The sequence below is a fragment of the Myotis yumanensis genome, unplaced genomic scaffold, assembly GCF_028538775.1.
Source record: "Myotis yumanensis isolate MYYU_CA2020_CCGP unplaced genomic scaffold, mMyoYum1.0.hap1 SCAF_13, whole genome shotgun sequence".
Classification (NCBI taxonomy): domain Eukaryota; kingdom Metazoa; phylum Chordata; class Mammalia; order Chiroptera; family Vespertilionidae; genus Myotis; species Myotis yumanensis.
In genome coordinates, this window is record NW_027223764.1 from 58301488 (window position 1) to 58320532 (window position 19045).

At 43.0% G+C, this 19045-nt stretch overlaps 1 non-coding gene across 1 annotated transcript; it reads left to right on the forward strand.

Moving 5' to 3' along the window:
* The first annotated feature begins 1434 nt into the window (after window positions 1–1434).
* On the forward strand, window positions 1435–1534 carry LOC139022247 (small nucleolar RNA U13). Its single transcript, XR_011473632.1, has one exon. It is a non-coding gene; the product is annotated as a small nucleolar RNA U13 (small nucleolar RNA).
* The last annotated feature ends 17511 nt before the right edge of the window (window positions 1535–19045 follow it).

Genomic DNA, 19045 nt, shown 5'->3' on the forward strand with positions numbered 1-19045 from the left:
ACACATAAAAGTGAAAAAATAATCACAAAAACATGAATGTGGAGAGGGTGAGTAAAAATTGTAGTGACATAGAATGTGTTTAAACTTAAGCAACCATCAATTTTTTAAAATAGACCTTTATAACATAGCTTGGTATATATGAAGCACATGGTAACCATGAACCAAAAACCTACAAGAGACAAGAAGTAAAGAGAAAGGAATGCAAACCTAACACTATAGAAGGTCATCAACAGGCAAGAGAAGAGAGCAAGAAAGGAATAGAGAACTACAAAAATAATCAAAAAACAATAAAATGGCAAAAGTACATTCTTTCTTTAATTTTTTTATTTTTATTTTTATTGATTTCAGAGAGGAAAGGAGAGGGAGAGAGAGAGAAAAAAAATCAATGATGAGAGAAAATCATTGACTGGCTGCCTCCTGCACATCCCCTACTGGGGATCAAGCCCACAACCCAGGCATGTGCCCTTGGCCGGAATCGAACCTGGGACCCTTCAGTCCGCAGGCCGATGCTCTATCCATTGACCCAAACCAGCTAGGGCCAAAAGTACATTCTTATCAATAATTGCTTTAAATGTAAATGGACTAAATGACTCAATCAAAAAACGTAGGGAGGCTGAATAAATGATTTTAAAAGACCCACACATATGCTGCCTACAAGAGACCTACTTCAGATTGAAAGAGTAAAAAAAAAAACCATGGAAAAAGTATGTCATGCAAATGGAAACCAAAAAAAAAAACAAAACTAAAAATCTTGGGGTAGCAATACATATATCAAACTAAATTGACTGTAAAGCATGGGGTGTAATAAGAATTGTTAAGAATTGTGTACAAATTGAAATGTCTATGTACTGATCCTCAAAACAATAAAATCTCAATTACGAAAAAAAAAAAAAAAGAGAAAAAGAAGGGCATGTCCTAATGATAAAGGTAAACATTTACGCACCCAACATAGGAGCACCTACATATATAAAGCCAACATTGGCAGTTATAAAGGGAGAGATCTACAGTAATACAGTTATAATAGGGGACTTTAACACCTCCATTGAAATAATACATAGATCATCCAGAAACTAAATTAACAAGGAACAGCTTTAACTGACACACTGGACCTTAACTGATATTTTTAGGACATTTCACCCAAAAGCAGAAGAATATACATTATTTTCAACTGTACATGGAATATTTTCCAGGCTAGACAATGTTAGGCCACAAAACAAGTCTCAATAAATTGAAGAAGATTAAAATCCTTTCAAGCATCTTTTCTTTTCACAATGGTATAAAACTAGAAATCAATTATAAGAAGAAACAAAAAAAACATACAAACACATGGAGACTAAATAAAATGCTACTAAACAATGAATGTGTTAACAAATGAGATCAAGAAGAAATCAAAAGATACCTTGAGACAAATAAAAATCAAATACAATGGACCAGATCCTTTTATAGTTCATAAGCATATTGGGTGTTCGTGCTTCTGTGTGAGATGTGCCTCCCACGAATCTTGTTATTTCTTTGGCACATTACCCATCTGATGTGAAAAAAAAAAATACAATGGACCAAAATTTGTGGGACACAGCCAAAGCAGTTCTAAAAAATGATTTTCATAGAAATACAGTTCTACTTCAAGAAACAAGAAAAATCCTCAATAAAAATCTAACTTTACACCTAAAGAAACTAGAAAAAGAACAACAAACAAAACCAAAAATGAATAGAAGGAAGGAAATAATAAAAATCAAAGCATAAATGAACAAAATAGAGTCTAAAAAGTACCAAAGATCAATGAAAACAAGAGCTGGTTCTTTGAAAGATAAAAAAAGAAAAATTGACGAGATTTTGTCTAGATTCATCAAGAAAAAAAGAGAAAGGACCCAAGTACATAAATAAAATCAGAAAAGAGGAGAAGTGACAACTGACAGAATAAAAGGGATTATAAGAAAATGCTACAAACAATTATATGCCAATAAAGTGGACAACTTCTAAGAAATGGATATGTTCTAGAAACATACAATCTCCTATAACTGAATCAGGAAAAAAACAAGATCTGAACAGATCAGTAACTACTAACAAAATCAAGTCAATAATCAAAAAATTCCAAACAAATACGACTTTGACAAGATAGCCTCACAAGAGAAATTACCAAACTTTCAAAAAATAATTAATACCTATCCTTCTCAAACTATTCCAAAAAAATGGAAAAGGAGGGAAGGCTCCGAAACTCATTTTATGAGGCCAGCATTACCTTGATACCAAAACCAAATAAAGGCATTAGAGAGAGAGAGAGAGAGAGAGAGAGAGAGTCAGTTATAGGCCAATATCCCTGATGAACATAGATTTCAAAATTCTCAACAAAATATCAGCAAAATAAATCCAGTAATACCTTAAAAAGATCATATACTGTGATCAAGTGGAATTTATTCCTGGGATGCAAAATTAGTTCAATATCTTCAAGTCAATTATCATGATACATAGCATAAACAAAATGAAAGATAAAATCATATAATCATATCAATAGATGCAGAAAAAGCATTTAAGAAAATATGCACCCATTTATGATTTTTAAAAACTCCCAGAAAGTGAGGATAGAGCGAACATACCTCAACATAATAAAGGCCATACATGACAAACTCACCAATAACATCATACCCAACAGTGAAAAGCTGAAAGCTTTTTCTTTAAGATCAGGAACAAGACAAGAATGTCTACTTTTAGCATTTTTATTCAACACTAGGGGCTCAGTGCACGAATTCATGCACCTTGAAAGGAACTGTGGGCTGCGAGACTGTGGTGGGCACAGGGGCGGGTCTCAGCCCATCCTCCATGCTCCTGCCAGGCCCCACCCTCCACAGCCCCTGGTCCCCTGTCTGCCCGCAGCCCCGCTCCCACTGCTGCTCCCACGAGCTGATGGAGCCGGTCCCACTCACACCCAATGACAGCGCAGAGTGATTGGGGCTGGCACCGGCAGCGGGTGCGAGCACCTGGTGGGACCGCGGCATGTGGAAGCAAAGAATTTTCAGTAACCACCAGAGGTTCACCCCGATTACAGCAACCAGCACCCCACCTTGGTCTGGTGCCCCCACTCACCTGCTCCACCATCCCACCACAGCTAATGCTCACCATATTCCATGCTCTGCCGCCTGCTGCCAATGCCTGCCATGTTCCGCGTGCACCCCTGGTGATCAGCGCACGTCATAGCAACTGGTTATTTGGTTCTTCAGGTATTCGTTTGTTCCGCCATTCAATCTATTTGCATATTAGGGTTTTATATCTATAGATAATATTGGATATCTTAGCCCTCAATATTCAGACAAGAAAAAGAAATAAAATGCACCCAAACTGGAAAGGAAGAAGTAAAACTGTCATTATTTGCAAATGATATGATACTATATAGAGAGAACCCTAAAAATTCCAACATAAAACTATTAGAACTGATAAGTGAATACAGTGAAGTAGCAGGATAAAAAATAGATATTCAAAAATCGGCTGCATTTTATACACCAAAAACAAACTATTAGAAAAAAATTAAGAAAACAATCCTATTTACAACTGCATCAAAAAAAATAGAATACCAAGCACTAAATTTAACTATGGAGGAAAAATACTTGTACTTGATAAACTCCAGGACATTGAAGAAAGAAATTGAAGAAGATAAAATGAAAGGCTATACTATGCTCTTGGATAGGAAGAATTAACATTATTAAAATGTGCATACTACCAAAAGCAATCTATAGAGTCAATACAATCCCTATCAAAATAGCAATGGCATTTTTCACAGAATAAGAACAAATAATACTAAAACTTATATGGAACTACAAAAGACCCCAACTAGCAAAAGTGAGAAAGAATAATAAAGTTGAAAGAATCCTGCTATCTATTATCAAACTATACTACAAGTCTATAGTGATCAAAGCAGCATGATATTGGCATAAAAAAGACACATGGATCAATGAAACAGAATAGAGAGCCCAAAAATAAACTTTTGCCTATATGGTCAATTAATCTATGACAAAGGAGGCAAGAATATACAATGAAGAAACCATACTTTCTTCAATAAATGGTGTTTTGAGAACTGGACACATATATGCAAAACAAATGAAATCTTCTTACAACATATACAAAAATAAACTCAAAATGGATTAAAGACTTCTATGTAAGACCTGAAACCATAAAACTCCTAGAAGAAAACATAGGCAATAAACTCTGCAACATCACTTTTAACAATATATTCTTGGATAAGTCTCTCTGGGCAAGGGAAACAAAAACAAATGGGAAACTAAAAATTTTCACACAGCAAAGAGAAAAAATCAAGAAAACAAAAAGACAGCCTACTGAATGGGTGAAGATATTCACCAATTATACATCTGATAAGGGTTTAATATTCAAAAATTATAAGGAACTTATACAGCTTAACACCAAAAAAAAATAATCAATCTGATTTAAAAATGGGCAAAGGACCTAACTGGACATTTCTCCAAAGAGGACATACAGATGGACCAAGATACATATGAAAAGATGCTCAACATCATTACTCATCAGGGAAATGTAAATGAAAATCACAAGAGAGGATGTGGAGAAAAGGGAACCTTTGTTCACTGTTGGTGGAATTGTAAATTAATACAGCCACTATGGAAAACAGTATGGAGGCTCTTCAAAAAATTAAAAATAGAACTACCATATGACCCAGCAATTCCACTTCTGGGTATTTATTCAAAGAATCCAAAGTACCAATTCAAAAAGATATATGCACCCCTATATTCATTACAGCCTTATTTACAATAGTCAAGTTATAGAAGCAACCTAAACATCTGTCCATAGATAAATGAATAAAGAAGAGGTGGTACATATATACAAGGGACTCTTAGATGACCATAAAAAAGAAAGCAATCTTGCCATTTGTGACAATTTAGATGAACCTGGAGAGTATTATGGTAGGTGAAATAAATCAAAGACAAATACCATAGAATTTCACTCAGATGTGAAATCTAAAAAACAAAATAAGTGAACAAACAAAACAGACACAAATTCACCAGATGGAAGGAGAGTTGGGGGGATGGGTGGAAAAGGTGAAAGGGATTAAGATATACAAATTGCCAGTTATTAAAATAGTCATGGGAATGTAAAGTATAGTGTAGGGAATATAGTCAATAATCTATATTAATAAAAGGGTAATATGCTAATTAGACCAGATAGACTGGACGTCTTCCAGACATCATTCTGGACGACCTTCCTGACAAAGTCAGGGACATGGCCAGCCAGCAAACCGCCCATGGCCCCTTGCCCAGGCCATCTCTGTCCCCAGCAGGAACCCTCCACCCCAATCCAGGGCCCCCTTCAAGGCAGGCCAGCCAGCCCCCACCTGTACACCAGGCCTCTCTCCTATATAATAAAAGGGTAATATGCAAATTGACCCTAACTGCAGAATGACCACTGGACCAGTCACTATGAGGTGCACTGACCACCTCTTGTTCCCTTTCCCTAGCTGGCAGGGTCCGATTACCTAATGGCCACCCACGGCAGGGGCAGGGCTGGCAAGTGAGCGGGAACAGCTGACTGCTCAGTCCATTACTGAAGGGGAATGGGGAACTGGGGATGGGTGGCGGTGGGGGGGAGGATCAGCTGTGGGCAGCTGGGATAGATGACCCTAATCACTGGCCAGGTGTAGGGACCACACCCAAGCATGAATTTCATGCGCGGGGCCTCCAGTACACACTAATAAAAGACAAACATGCAAATTGACCATACCTTTGCTATGCCTTAAGCCACGCCCATGGCCAATCAGAGCGACTATATGCAAATTAACACAACCAAGATGGCGGCCAGCAGCCAAGGAGCTGGAGCAAGCAGGAGGCTTGGTTGCCCCAATGATGAAGGAAGCCAAGCTTCCTGCCTGGCGTGGCCAGCTCTGAGCTTCACACAAAGCAACAAAGTTTCAATTATAGAAGGTAAATAAACCCCAGATACCTGCTTTCAGCCTGCCATGGCCACGGAGCTGGAGCGAGCAGGAGGCTTGGGTTGCCCCTGGCAATAGAGGAAGCCAAGCTTCCCTCCCGCCCACCCTGGCCGGCTCTGAGCTACTCAAGGCTACAACGTTTCAATTATAGAAGGTAAATAAATATCAGAGTAAAAAAAAAAAAAAGAATAAAAGGAGAGGCTGGGAGCTTCTGTCACAAGGCGGGGTGGGGGCTTGGCCAGCCTGAAAATGTCCCTCAGCCCCTCACCCAGGCTGGCCAGGCACCCCAGTGGAGACCCCCCAAAAGGGGGTGTGGCCAGCCTGCAAACAGCCATCAGCCCCTCACCCAGGCTGGCCAGGTACCCCAGTGGGGACCCCCATTGTGAAGAAACTGTGACCAGCCTGCAAACACCCATCAGCCCCTCAGCCAGGCTGGCCAGGCACCCCAGCAGGACCCCCACCCTGATCCAGGACACCCTTCAGGGCAAACCAGCCAGCCCTTACTCAAGCACCAGGCCTCTATCCTATATAATAAAAGGGTAATATACAAATTGATACTAACAGCAGAACCACTGGGAATGACTGGTCACTATGACACACACTGACCACCAAGGGGCAGACGCTCAATGCAGGAGCTGCTGCCCCCTGGCAGTCAGTGCACTCCCACAGCGGAAGCTCTGCTCAGCCACAGGCCAGGCTGATGGCTGCCAGTACAGCGGTGGTGGTGGAAGCCTCTCCTGCCTCCTCAGCAGCATCAAGGATGTCTGACTGCAGCTTAGGCCTTCTCCCTGCTGGCAAGTGGACATCCCCCGAGGGCTCCCGCCTGTCAGAGGGATGTCTGACTGCCAGCTTAGGCCCAATCCCCCGGGGAGTGGGCCTAAGCCAGCAGGTGGTCATCTCCTGAGGGGTCCCAGTCCGCTAGAGGGCACAGGCCAGGCTGAGGGACACCCCCCCGCCGCCCCAAGTGCACAAATTTTTGTGCACCGAGCCTCTAGTATAGTAATAACTATGTATGGTGCCAAGTGACTACTGGACTTATCAAAGTGATCACTTCATAAATTATATAAATGTCTAATCACTATGTTGTACACCTGAAACTATATAATGAATGTAAAATGTAATTTAAAATTTTTAATTGTTTTCTTTAACTTCCTTTTCCCTAGGGCAGTTTCACTCCAGTGTCTACGTGAAGTCTCTATTTCCTTAGTATTGCTACTCAATTGTGATTTTTTTTTTTTTTTTACAAATTCTAGTGGGTCTTGTTTGAAGGCCCATCTTAGATTGAAGCCCTCTTAGAATCAGAAGTGAGCATTATTTTTGTTATCAGAAGGCAGTGAAGGCTGGAAGGTGTAGGAATTACTGCTGCACTGGGTGTGCCAGTAGTTAGTCTTAGGCACATAAATTCACAAATTGCAGCTGAATAGAAATCAAATTAAAAAAGGATTGAATTTTGAGATTGAGCCAGTCTGAGGAATGAAGTTGGTGTGGGTGATCCCTGCTTGTTTCAGGAAAGGCCCTGACTTCCACTGATTTTATTTTATATATATATTTTGTTAGTATAATTTTATTTATATTTATAAAAGATACTAGCTTTTCTTTCTTGTGATGTATTTGTCTGGTTTTAGTATTTGGGTAACAGTGGCCTCAGAATGAGTTGGGAAGTGTTCTAACCTCTTCTATTATTTGGAAGAATTTGTGAAGTATTGGTAAGAATTATTTTTTAAATGTTTGATAAAATTTTCCAGTGAAGTCAGCTGGGCTTCATTTTTCTATTTTTTTTAATACATTTTTATTGATTTCAGAGAGGAAGAGGGAGAGAGCGAGATAGAAACATTATTGTTGATTGGCTGCTTCCTACACGCCCCCTACTGGGGATCAAGCCCACAATTCAGGCATGTGCCCTTGACCGGAATCAAACCCAAGACCCTTCTGTCTGCAGGCCAACACTCTAGCCACTGAGCCAAACCAGCTAGGGCTGGTTTTTCTTTATTAGTAATTTTTTAATAAAAATTTGTTTTATTTATTTTTTTATTAAATCTTTATTGTTCAGATTACATTTGTTCCTCTTTTTTTCCTCCCCATAACTCCCCTCCTCCCAGTTCCCGCCCCACCCTCCACCCTCACTCCCCACCCACTGTCCTCATCCATAGGTGCACGATTTTTGTCCATTCTCTTCCCGCATCTCCCATTCCCCTTTCCCCTCCAAGAATAGTCAGTCCATTCCCTTTCTATGTCCCTGATTCATTATAATCACCAGTTCATTCTGTACATCAGATTATTTATTCACTTGATTCTTAGATTCACTTGTTGATAGATGCATGTTTGTTGTTCACTATTTGTATCTTTACCTTTTTCTTCTTCCTCTTCTTAAAGGATACCTTTCAGCATTTCGTATAATACTGGTTTAGTGGTGATGAACTCCTTTAGCTTTTCCTTATCTGTGAAGCTCTTTATCTGACCTTCAATTCTGAATGATAGCTTTGCTGGATAAAGTAATCTTGGTTGTAGGTTCTTGGTATTCAGCACTTTGAATATTTCTTGCCATTCCCTTCTGGCCTGCAAAGTTTCTGTTGAGAAATCAGCTGACAGTCGTATGGGTATTCCCTTGTAGGTAATTGAGTCTCTTTCTCTTGCTGCTTTTAAGATTCTCTCTTTGTCTTTCGTTCTTGGCATTTTAATGATGATGTGTCTTGGTGTGGTCTCTTTGGATTCCTTTTGTTTGGGGTTTTCTGCGCTTCCTGGACCTGTAAGTCCATTTCTTTCACCAGGTGGGGGAAGTTTTCTGCCATTATTTCTTCAAATAGGTTTCAATATCTTGCTGTCTCTCATCTTCTGGCACCCCTATTATTCTGATGTTTGTACGTTTGAAGCTGTCCCAGAGGCTCCTTACACTATCTTCCTATTTTTGGATTCTTTTTTCCTTTTGCTTTTCTGGTTGGGTGTTTTTTGCTTCTTCATATTTCAAATCTTTGACTTGATTCTTGCGCTCCTCTGGTCTGCTATTGGGTGTCTGTATAATATTCTTTATTTCAGTCCGTGTATGCTTAATTTCTAGTTGGTTCTTTATCACAACATCGAGGGTCTCATTAGTTTTCGTGAGTCTCTCATCAAGTTTATTGGCTGCTTCTAGCACATTATTGCAAGCCCTCAAAATTGCGTTTTTTAGCTCCATATCCTCCATTTCTGTCATGTTTTTTTGTCTCCGCATCTTTTATGCTTTCTTGGTGCACCCCCTTGTGGTCTTTGTGCACAGTCTTGTTCTAGTTAAGCCTTGATTGTTGTAGTTAATACTAGAGGGATTTGACCACCAGGCTGACTGGCTGTGAGAATCAGCTGTGTGGAAAACTTCTGTCCTCTGGGGAGGTGCTAATCTAGCCTTTGCCTGAGGCGATCCGGCAAATGGCTCTGCACAGGGCTTGGGCGGGGCGGGGCGGGGCGGGATCAACAGGGCGGGCAGAGGGAGCAGTTATGGCTGCTCTCAGTCCCGTTCCCAGAGGCTCTGCTTCTCAGAACCCCAGCAAGGGCTGCAAATCTCAGAGAGAAGTCTGCCCTCACGTTTCAACTGATGCCAGACAATCCCGCTTCTCCCGTTTGAGTCTGAGTCCCTAGAGACTCGCCTGGATCTGGAGCTCAGAGTCTGAGACTCCCTCCTGATTGAAAACGACAACCGCACCCTCAGCCACCCGCCCGCTTTTCGCGCGCACCTCCACACCTTTAAATTTTCCACACTGCGCCTCTTCTGAGCCTCGGTATGCTGTTGTCTTTCCTTCTAGTTGAAGAGTCTGTCCAAGGCCAGCCTTCCTGTGGTTCTGGGTGATGTCCGTTCCGTCTTTTAGTTGTATTTTTGAAGTGGTTGTTTGCAGCAGCAATCTCAGGTGTTTACCTATGCCGCCATCTTGGTCTCCTCTCAAAAATTTGTTTTATTACTAATTCAATCTATTATAGGAATCTTCAGATTTTCTATTTCCTCCTGAGTCATTTTTAGTTTTCATGTCTTTCTGGGAGTTTTTCCGTTTCATCTAAGTTTTTTAATGTATTGGCACACAATGATTCATTACTTTTCAATTCTATGAGTGCTTCTCCTGCTGGACTCTCCTGGGCTCTCACATGGTCGCATCCTCCTGGTAGATTGCCTGGAGTTGGAGGGTCTAAAATAGTCTCGCTCACATGGCTGGGCTGAGGCTGGAGCCTCCCACCCATGGGATCTCTTAGTAGTTAGTCCTCCAGCCCAAGTTTGTTTACATGGCAGGAGGATCCCAAGTCTTAATCTTAGAGCACACCCCAGCACACTTTATTAGCTATAAGTGAGGCATATTCAGAGCTAGGAAATAGATTCTACCTCTTGACAAGATGAGAGGCAAAGTCGTATTGCAAGAGGGGCACAGACTTGGTGAAATCAACACACCTCTCTGGTGGTGAGTAGAGAATGGGTGGAAGGAGAGGCCCGTGTGCAAGGGAGCCAGCTGGGATGCAGGGGCAGAGGGAGGGAAAGGGCCCGGGGACCACAGCGCTGTGGATGGCTGGTGAGGAGCAGAACCTCAGGGCAGGACGTGAGGAGTGGAGGAGAGTTCTGGTTTGGGGACTGAGGGGAGGGTGAAACCATTCACAGAGGTGGTTGTGAGAAGGGAGTCAAACAGGCCTCCTGTGTCTGACTCATCCCCAGAGGCAGGCCTGCTCCACCCACTTCCTTCCCTGATGCCTGAGGCCAGCAGAAGCCTGGTTTCTGTGCAATGGCCTGAGGTGTCCCAGGGTTGGCCTTCTGGACTCAGGGCAGGTTCTGCTGGCTCGGCCTCGCCTGCTCCCCTCCTGTACCTTCACCGAAAATGCTACATGAGCAACATGGTTTCAACTCATGCGCTGATTTAAAAAAACAGAAGTCCAGAGATGAAAGAACAATGCAATCAACAAAAAATTTTATTACTTATTAATGAACACTTTTTCATTAACAACCTGATACTATCATAAAATTTTAATTTAAATTGATTAGAAGGTTTTGCTATTTTTTTTAAAATTGGACATTTGTTTTATATTGTTAGCAAGTTTTCCAAATTTGGGCAATATTTGCTTAACTGTAGATACTAAATCATAACAAAAGTAGCCCTGGCCGGCTTGGCTCAGTGGATAGAGCATCGGCCTGCGGACTGAAGGGTCCCAGGTTCGATTCCGGTCAAGGGCACATGCCTGGGTTGTGGGCTCATCCCCAGTGGGGGGCGTGCAGGAGGCAGCCAATTCATGATTCTCTCTCATCATTGATGTTTCTATCTCTCTCTCCCTCTTCCTTCCTCTCTGAAATCAATACAAATATATATTAAAAATAATAATAAAAATAATAATAATAAAAGTAGCTGAGTCTTTTCACAACTAGATTCTTATTTCTGGACAAATTTCTCAAGGAGAGAAAACTTGAACCACAGAAGGTCAAAGGAAACAGGATTAAAAAAGAAAAGGCCAAGTGCTATGCAGGCCTGGGCCTTCCCTGAAACAAACGGATCGGCTGCTCCAACTGCATTCCTCAGGCTGGCTCAGTCTCCAAAGCCAGTCTTTCTTTACTTCGACTTCTATTCAGCTGCAATTTGTGAATGTATGTGCATAAGACTAACTATTCAACAATATATGAAAAGGATTATACACCATGGTCAAGTGGGATTTATCCCAGGAATGCATGGTTACTTTCACATTCAAAAATTGGTCAATGTGCCTTCACCAGTTTGGCTCAGTGGGTAGTGTCAGCTGCAGACTGAAGGGTCCCAGGTTCTATTCTAGACAAGGACACAAGCCTGGGTTGCAGGCTTGATCCCCAGTAGGGGGCGTGCAGAAGGCAGCCAATCAATGATTCTCTCTCATCATTGATGTTTCTATCTCTCTCTCCCTCTCTCTTACTCTCTGAAATTAATAAAAATACATTCTAAAAAAAGAAAAGCATAAAAATTGATCAATGTAATCCACCATATGAATAAAGAACAAAAACTGCATAGTATCTAAGTAGCTACTTTTAAAAAAACTGATAAAATACCAAATTCATTCATGATAAAGACATCCAACAAACTAGGAATAGAAGGAAACTTTATAAAGGGCATCTTAAAAAATAAAAAAATAAAAAAGCTAACATTGTACTTACTAGACGCCCACTCTCACTGTGGTTACTCAGCATTGCACTGAAGGCTCCAGCAGGGGGATTAGATAAGGGCGGGGGGGGGGGGGGGGGGGAGGCATCCAGATTGGAAAGAAAGATGTAAAACTATTTGGAGATGACATGATCTAGTTATTCTAGTACATAGAAAATCCTGAGGAATCCACACAAAAATTAGAGCCAATGAATGAGCTCAGCAAGATTTCAGTATATAAGAACAGTGTTCAAAAATTCACCTCTACCTAACAATGAATGATCCAAAATTAAATTCAACTTACAAAAATATATAAAAGAATACAATGCTTATGAATAAAGATAACAAAATAAATGCAAAACTTACTCTCTGAAAAATACAAAACATTGTTTTTATTTAAATTTTTTTATTTTTCAACTAAATTGACATACATTATATTAGTTTCAGGTGTACAGCATAGCGGTTAGATGTTTATATAACTTATGAAATGACCACCATAATAAGTCTAGTACTCTTCTGACACAATACATAGTTATTACAATATTATTGACTATATTCTCTATGACTTTACATCCCCATGACTATTTTAATAACTGGCAATTTGTACTTTTTTATCTCTTTAACGTTTTCACCCATTCCCCCAACACTCTTCCCATCTGATGACCATCAATTTGTCCTCTGAATCTACCAGTTTATTTCTGTTTAGACAAAACATTGTTGAAAGAAATTATAAAATATCTAAATAAATAAAAAATATATATTATTGTTCTTGTATCAGAAGACTTAACATTGTTAAGATGACAATAGTCCTAAATTGACCTATCTATATAGATTTAAAGCAATCCCTATCAAAGCCCCAGAGGGCTCCTTTGCAAAAATTGACAAGCTGATCCTCAAAAGAAGAACAAAGTTGGAGGTCTCAAACTTCCAAATTTCTAAACGTACTACAAAATTAATCAAAACAGTGTGGAACTAGCATAACCATAGACATGTAGACAAATGGAATAGAATTGAGAGTCCAGAAATAAATCCATACATCCATTGTCAATTGATTTTCTCTACTCAACAAATGGTGCTGGGACAACAGGATATCCATATGCAAAAGAATGAATTTGGACCCATACTTCACACCATATTCAAGCTTAAATGAAAATGGACCAACATCCTAAATACAAGTTAAAACCATAAAAATCTGGAAGGAAACATAGGGATAAATATTCATGACTTTGGACTTAGCAATAGATTGTTAGCCATGACATCAAAGTCATGAGCAATAAAAGAAAAAGTAGATAAATTGGACTTCATAAAAATTTTCTTTTAAAATATGCATCAAAGGACATTATGAGGAAAGTGAAAAGGCAGGAAAAATCTTTACAAACACATATCTCACAAGGGTCTAGTAGCCTTGAAAAAACTCTTACGACTCAACAACCAAAAGACAAACAGCCTAGTTCAATAATGGGCAAAGGACTAGAAGACACATTTCTCCAAAGAAGACATCCAAATGCCAACAGCACATGAAAAGTTGCTCAGCATCCTCAGTCATTAGAGAGATGCACATTAATACCACATTGAGGCACCACTTCATACCCACTAGAATGGATGTAATTAAAAATTAGAAAACAATAAATGTTGGCAAGGATGTGGAAAAATGCGAACCTGGTGGAATATAAAGTGGTACTCCTGCTATGGTTTCTCAAGAAGTTAAATACAGACTAATATAACCACACAGTCCCACTCCTCAGTATGTGCCCAAATAACGGAAAGCCGGTACTACACAAGTACACATGAATGCATGCTCACAGCACCACTAGGCATAGCAGCCACAACTGCGAAACAGCCCGAATGTTCGTGAGATGAGTAGATAAACTGTGGAATGAAGTATTGATACATTACTGTGACTTTGTTAAATTAACATTTATTAAATACAGCCGGTGTGGGATAGTGAGCTGACGTTGAACAAGAACCACAAGGGAAATTGACCTGGAGAGGGTTTTTCCACACAGGTCCTGGAAGAAACACGCGGCACAGCACAACGTTTCCATAAGGAGCTCAAGGCAGGGTGCGGGCACATGAGGCACAGGCTTTATTGAGGTCTGTGGCTGGAGTGCTTTTGTGGTTCCCATTTTTTTAAACTGGGTGGGTCAATTCAAACCAAAAAGAGTGGGTTTGGGTAAGTCCCGCTAGAGTGCTATCCAAGGGGTGCACAAGGGGAAGGCCTTGAGAGGCGGGACACTGCTGCTCACCGGGCTGCTGGGGATGTTAGAGCGAGAATTTCCCTTGATCTTGATTCTGGGGCTGTTACCCAGGGCGTGTACTCATGGGAGGGGCCACTTGTTCACACAGAGTGGATGCCAAGGCAGCAGTATCATGGAGTAGTGTAGTCAAATTCCCAGCATGCATGCTATATGTAGATGTGCCTCTGGATCTTGCTACCAATTTACAGGAGACAGAGGATAGAGGCACATGTCGATGAACACCATAAGAATGCAATCAGCAAAACATTAGACCGTGGGAAACTCTACAGGTCAAGTGACCTGGGTCTTCAATGTGTAAATATAAGAATAAAAAAGAGACAGCATGAAGGGACCTGGGTAACATTATGCTAAGTGAATAAGCCAGTCAGAGAAACACAAGTATCACATGATCTCACTCATATGTGGAATCTAAGTAACAAAATAAACTGATGGACGGAGTGGGTCCAGAGGGAAGGTGGGGGAGGATGGGTGGGTGGGAGGTAATCGACCAAAGAACTTGTGTGCATATATGCATGGCCCATGGACACAGACAAAAGGGTGGTGAGGGCCTGGGGCAGGGGAAGGGGGTCAATGAGGGGAAAAGGGATATATATAAAATACTTTCAACAATAAAGAATATATTCTAAATAAATAAATGCTAATATTAAAAAAAAATTTTTTTAAGGTTGATCCATAGAAAGATTTCTACCAGATGCACTAGAGGGGTCCTTGTGAAGACAGCTGGGAAGGGGAGGGTGAATCAGGAGAGACTGGGAAAACAATAATAAAATAAAATTGAAGAAGTTAAGGAACGTGCCTCCTTGATGACGATGAGTGTCATTAATTGAGGATTCTGATGAAAAGACATTACTAACCCCCTCTGCAGATTAAAAACTTAAGGTCCAAAGCCACATGGCCATAATGTGTCAGAACCCAGACTCAAACCACAGGTCTCTTCTGATTCCTTGTCTTGTGCGCTCTCCACTCTCTGCTCGGTATCTTCAACATCCATCAGCCACAGCGCAACACACGCTGGTCACATTGTGGGCTTGCTCACATTGGAACTGGGCTTCGTCCATCCGTGGCGCCTCCCCCGGGGGTCAGGCTGAGTACACAAATGAGAGCTTACATTTTGTGAGCGTCCAGAATGTGCCAAGCACTTAATACTGTTTCTCATGTCATCCTGGGAGTCAGCGTTATCCCACTTTACAGATGAGGAAACGGCTCCCCGAAGCAGAAGTGATATGCCAGGTGAGGTCAGTAAGGGGCACCAACAGAGGTGTGGAAGCTGGAGCCACACCCTGGGCCAAGGGCACCCGTAGCGTGCAACTCCCTGCCACCTGCACCCCTGAAAGCGGAGGACCACTCTCTCCTCGCCAGGGTCACTGCTGCTGCTCTCACCTCTCACCCAGCAAGGAAAGGCCTTTGAAAAGAGCCAGCATCTTCACACTTGGCCATGAGGCGGAAGAAGAACAGGATGCTGGGAGGAACCCTCTGGGTGATCCAAAGAGGAAAGATGTGGACCACGTTCATCTCATGACTACAATCGTTTATCTACATGCACTCGGGTACTCCCTTCCCTCTGGTCCTCAGCAATGCTACTGGAGGCTCCTGCCCCTGTGATGTGCCCAATACTGAGGGCCCAGAGGGGAGCAGAGGGGTCCCAAAAGCTGAGAGCCAGTAAAGAACAATTAACTCTAGGATGTGTTAAATGTCCCAGGAGGGGTGCAGAAGGCACCGTGGGAACCAGGGCCACCAAGCCACTCAGATACTTCCCAGGGTAAGGCACATTTGTGCTCAGCAGAATTTCCAAAAATTGTTTGAAAATTACAACTAAGCAACAGTCAGCATAGATCTGTCTAATGAAACTTCATAATTTTCAAACCTGCAAACAAAGGGATTCATCCTGTTCTGTGGTTCAGAGCCACACCAGGAGCCGCTCCTCTCCTGTAGCACCCGGGACTAGACCGCACCCTTCCCCGCTGCCTCCAGAGAAGCAAACCACACCCACCCAGATGGAGGAGGGCAGCCCAGTCTGAGCATCGGAGAATGTGCTGCAGTGCCTCAGAGTAAGTGCTGCAGTGCCTCAGAGTAAGTGCTGCAGTGCCTCAGAGTATGTGCTGCAGTGTCTCAGAGTAAGTGCTGCAGTGCCTCAGAGTATGTGCTGCAGTGCCTCAGAGTAAGTGCTGCAGTGCCTCAGAGTAAGTGCTGCAGTGCCTCAGAGTATGTGCTGTAATGCCTCAGAGTAAGTGCTGCAGTGCCTCAGAGTATGTGCTGTAATGCCTCAGAGTATGTGCTGCAGTGCCTCAGAGTATGTGCTGCAGTGTCTTAGAGTATGTGCTGCAGTGCCTCAGAGTATGTGCTGTAATGCCTCAGAGTATGTGCTGCAGTGCCTCAGAGTAAGTGCTGCAGTGTCACAGAGTATGTGCTGTAATGCCTCAGAGTATGTGCTGCAGTGCCTCAGAGTAAGTGCTGCAGTGCCTCAGAGTATGTGCTGCAGTGTCTCAGAGTAAGTGCTGCAGTGCCTCAGAGTATGTGCTGCAGTGCCTCAGAGTAAGTGCTGCAGTGCCTCAGAGTAAGTGCTGCAGTGCCTCAGAGTATGTGCTGTAATGCCTCAGAGTAAGTGCTGCAGTGCCTCAGAGTATGTGCTGTAATGCCTCAGAGTATGTGCTGCAGTGCCTCAGAGTATGTGCTGCAGTGTCTTAGAGTATGTGCTGCAGTGCCTCAGAGTATGTGCTGTAATGCCTCAGAGTATGTGCTGCAGTGCCTCAGAGTAAGTGCTGCAGTGTCACAGAGTATGTGCTGTAATGCCTCAGAGTAGGTGCTGCAGTGCCTCAGAGTATGTGCTGTAATGCCTCAGAGTAGGTGCTGCAGTGCCTCAGAGTATGTGCTGTAATGCCTCAGAGTAGGTGCTGTAATGCCTCAGAGTATGTGCTGTAATGCCTCTGAGTAGGTGCTGCAGTGCCTCAGAGTAGGTGCTGTAATGCCTCCGAGTAGGTGCTGCAGTGCCTCCGAGTAGGTGCTGTAATGCCTCCGAGTAGGTGCTGCAGTGCCTCAGAGTAGGTGCTGCAGTGCCTCAGAGTATGTGCTGCAGTGCCTCAGAGTAGGTGCTGTAATGCCTCAGAGTATGTGCTGTAATGCCTCCGAGTAGGTGCTGTAATGCCTCCGAGTATGTGCTGTAATGCTGCAGAACAGCTCCTCCTCCAAAACCACAGCCTAATGGAGGGGGGGGGGGGGGGGGGGGGGAGTGTTTCCCTGGCCACTGCTCCTACCAGTGCATGGTGATGAGCTTCAACCCCACCCCCGGGCTTTGTACCCTGCACGGTTTCACTGGCTTGGCTGTGAGCCCCTCTGGGTGGGGTCTTAGTCATTTCCAGGCAGCCAGGGACACAATAAATATATGCTGAATGAGTAGTTCACAAATAGGTCTACCCCTACACATTCCACTTTCACACCACCTGTCCGTCATGAACAGCCCTACAGAGGCCAACCCGGACTTTTCCTCCCAGCCGAGGGGAGTGGCACTGAGGCTCGCATGGCCCAGCCAGGCCAGACAGAGACGCTGGGTCAGTGCAGCAGTGTTTGTCCAGTATTCCAAGGCTTTGTTTTCTTTGCTCCTAGTTTTGTTAAAATATGGAAAACACTAAACCGACATGCTTCGGACTCAAGAGTAATTCAGCTGAAATGAGAGTCCAGGTCTTCGGGCCTGCCCAGAGCCTCCGCCTCCCCTGTGTGCCCACAGGACTTCAGCCACTTTGCTGCTTTCACACATGAAAGAACAGAATAAAATGAAAGTCTGTGTATGATATGCTAGCAACACGGTCTTGAGTGCTATGTCCAGAAATGGAGGAGGAAGGAAGAGGCAGGGATTGTACCATCTCTCATATCGTCCTTACTCTTCAGGGAAGGGCCCCCACGCACACTGTAACAAGTCAGTCTGTGCTCAGCCTCCATCCTCTCCACTTACCATCTACTCTGCGAGGTGGGCAGGGGGCCCTGCTCTGTAATGAAGATGGCTTGTCCCTAGGAGCACGTCACACGTGGCCCGCTGAGCAGCGTTGTATACATTCTTCAGTCACTCGGCAAACTGTTTCTGGACAGCAAAGGTCACTGGCAGCCCCGCCTCTGCCTGCACAAGGAGAAGGAGGGGTGGTGGCCATGGGACAAGGCTCAGAGCCCCAGACCTGCCCCTTAGGGGCTCAGGGATCTCAGGCAATTTGCTCCAATTCTCCAAACCTAGTTTTTCCGAGTCTATAAAATGGTTACAAAAATACTATCCTCTCCGGATGGTATAGGGATTAGATGAGATAACAAATGTGAAAGCTCTTTGGAACCCATAAAGTGCTGTATCAATATTGGTTGATCATGCTGTTATTGAGGTTATTCTATTAATAGCTCATCTCTAATCACATATTTATAGAGAATGAGTTTGTTCTTGTATTGGGCTGGCCACTCTCCAGGCAAGGAAGCCAGGAAGACCTCATGGGGAAGCTCATCCTCAAACCTTCCTGCTCTGCAGGCTGAGCCCAGCCTGAGTGGCTTCTCCCAAGGGCCACCCAGCTCTCACACACACACACTGGCACCAAGCGGCCCCTCACAAGGGCCACAGGCTTTGTCCATGGCTGTAGTGTCCCTGGTGTCCCTTCACCTGGCCATGCAGAGGGACATGAGCACTGGCTTCTCCCAACACTGACTTCCTCATCTGTCAGCTCTTCAGTTATTCATTGCAGAATGTTTATTGAACACGTTCCAAGCAC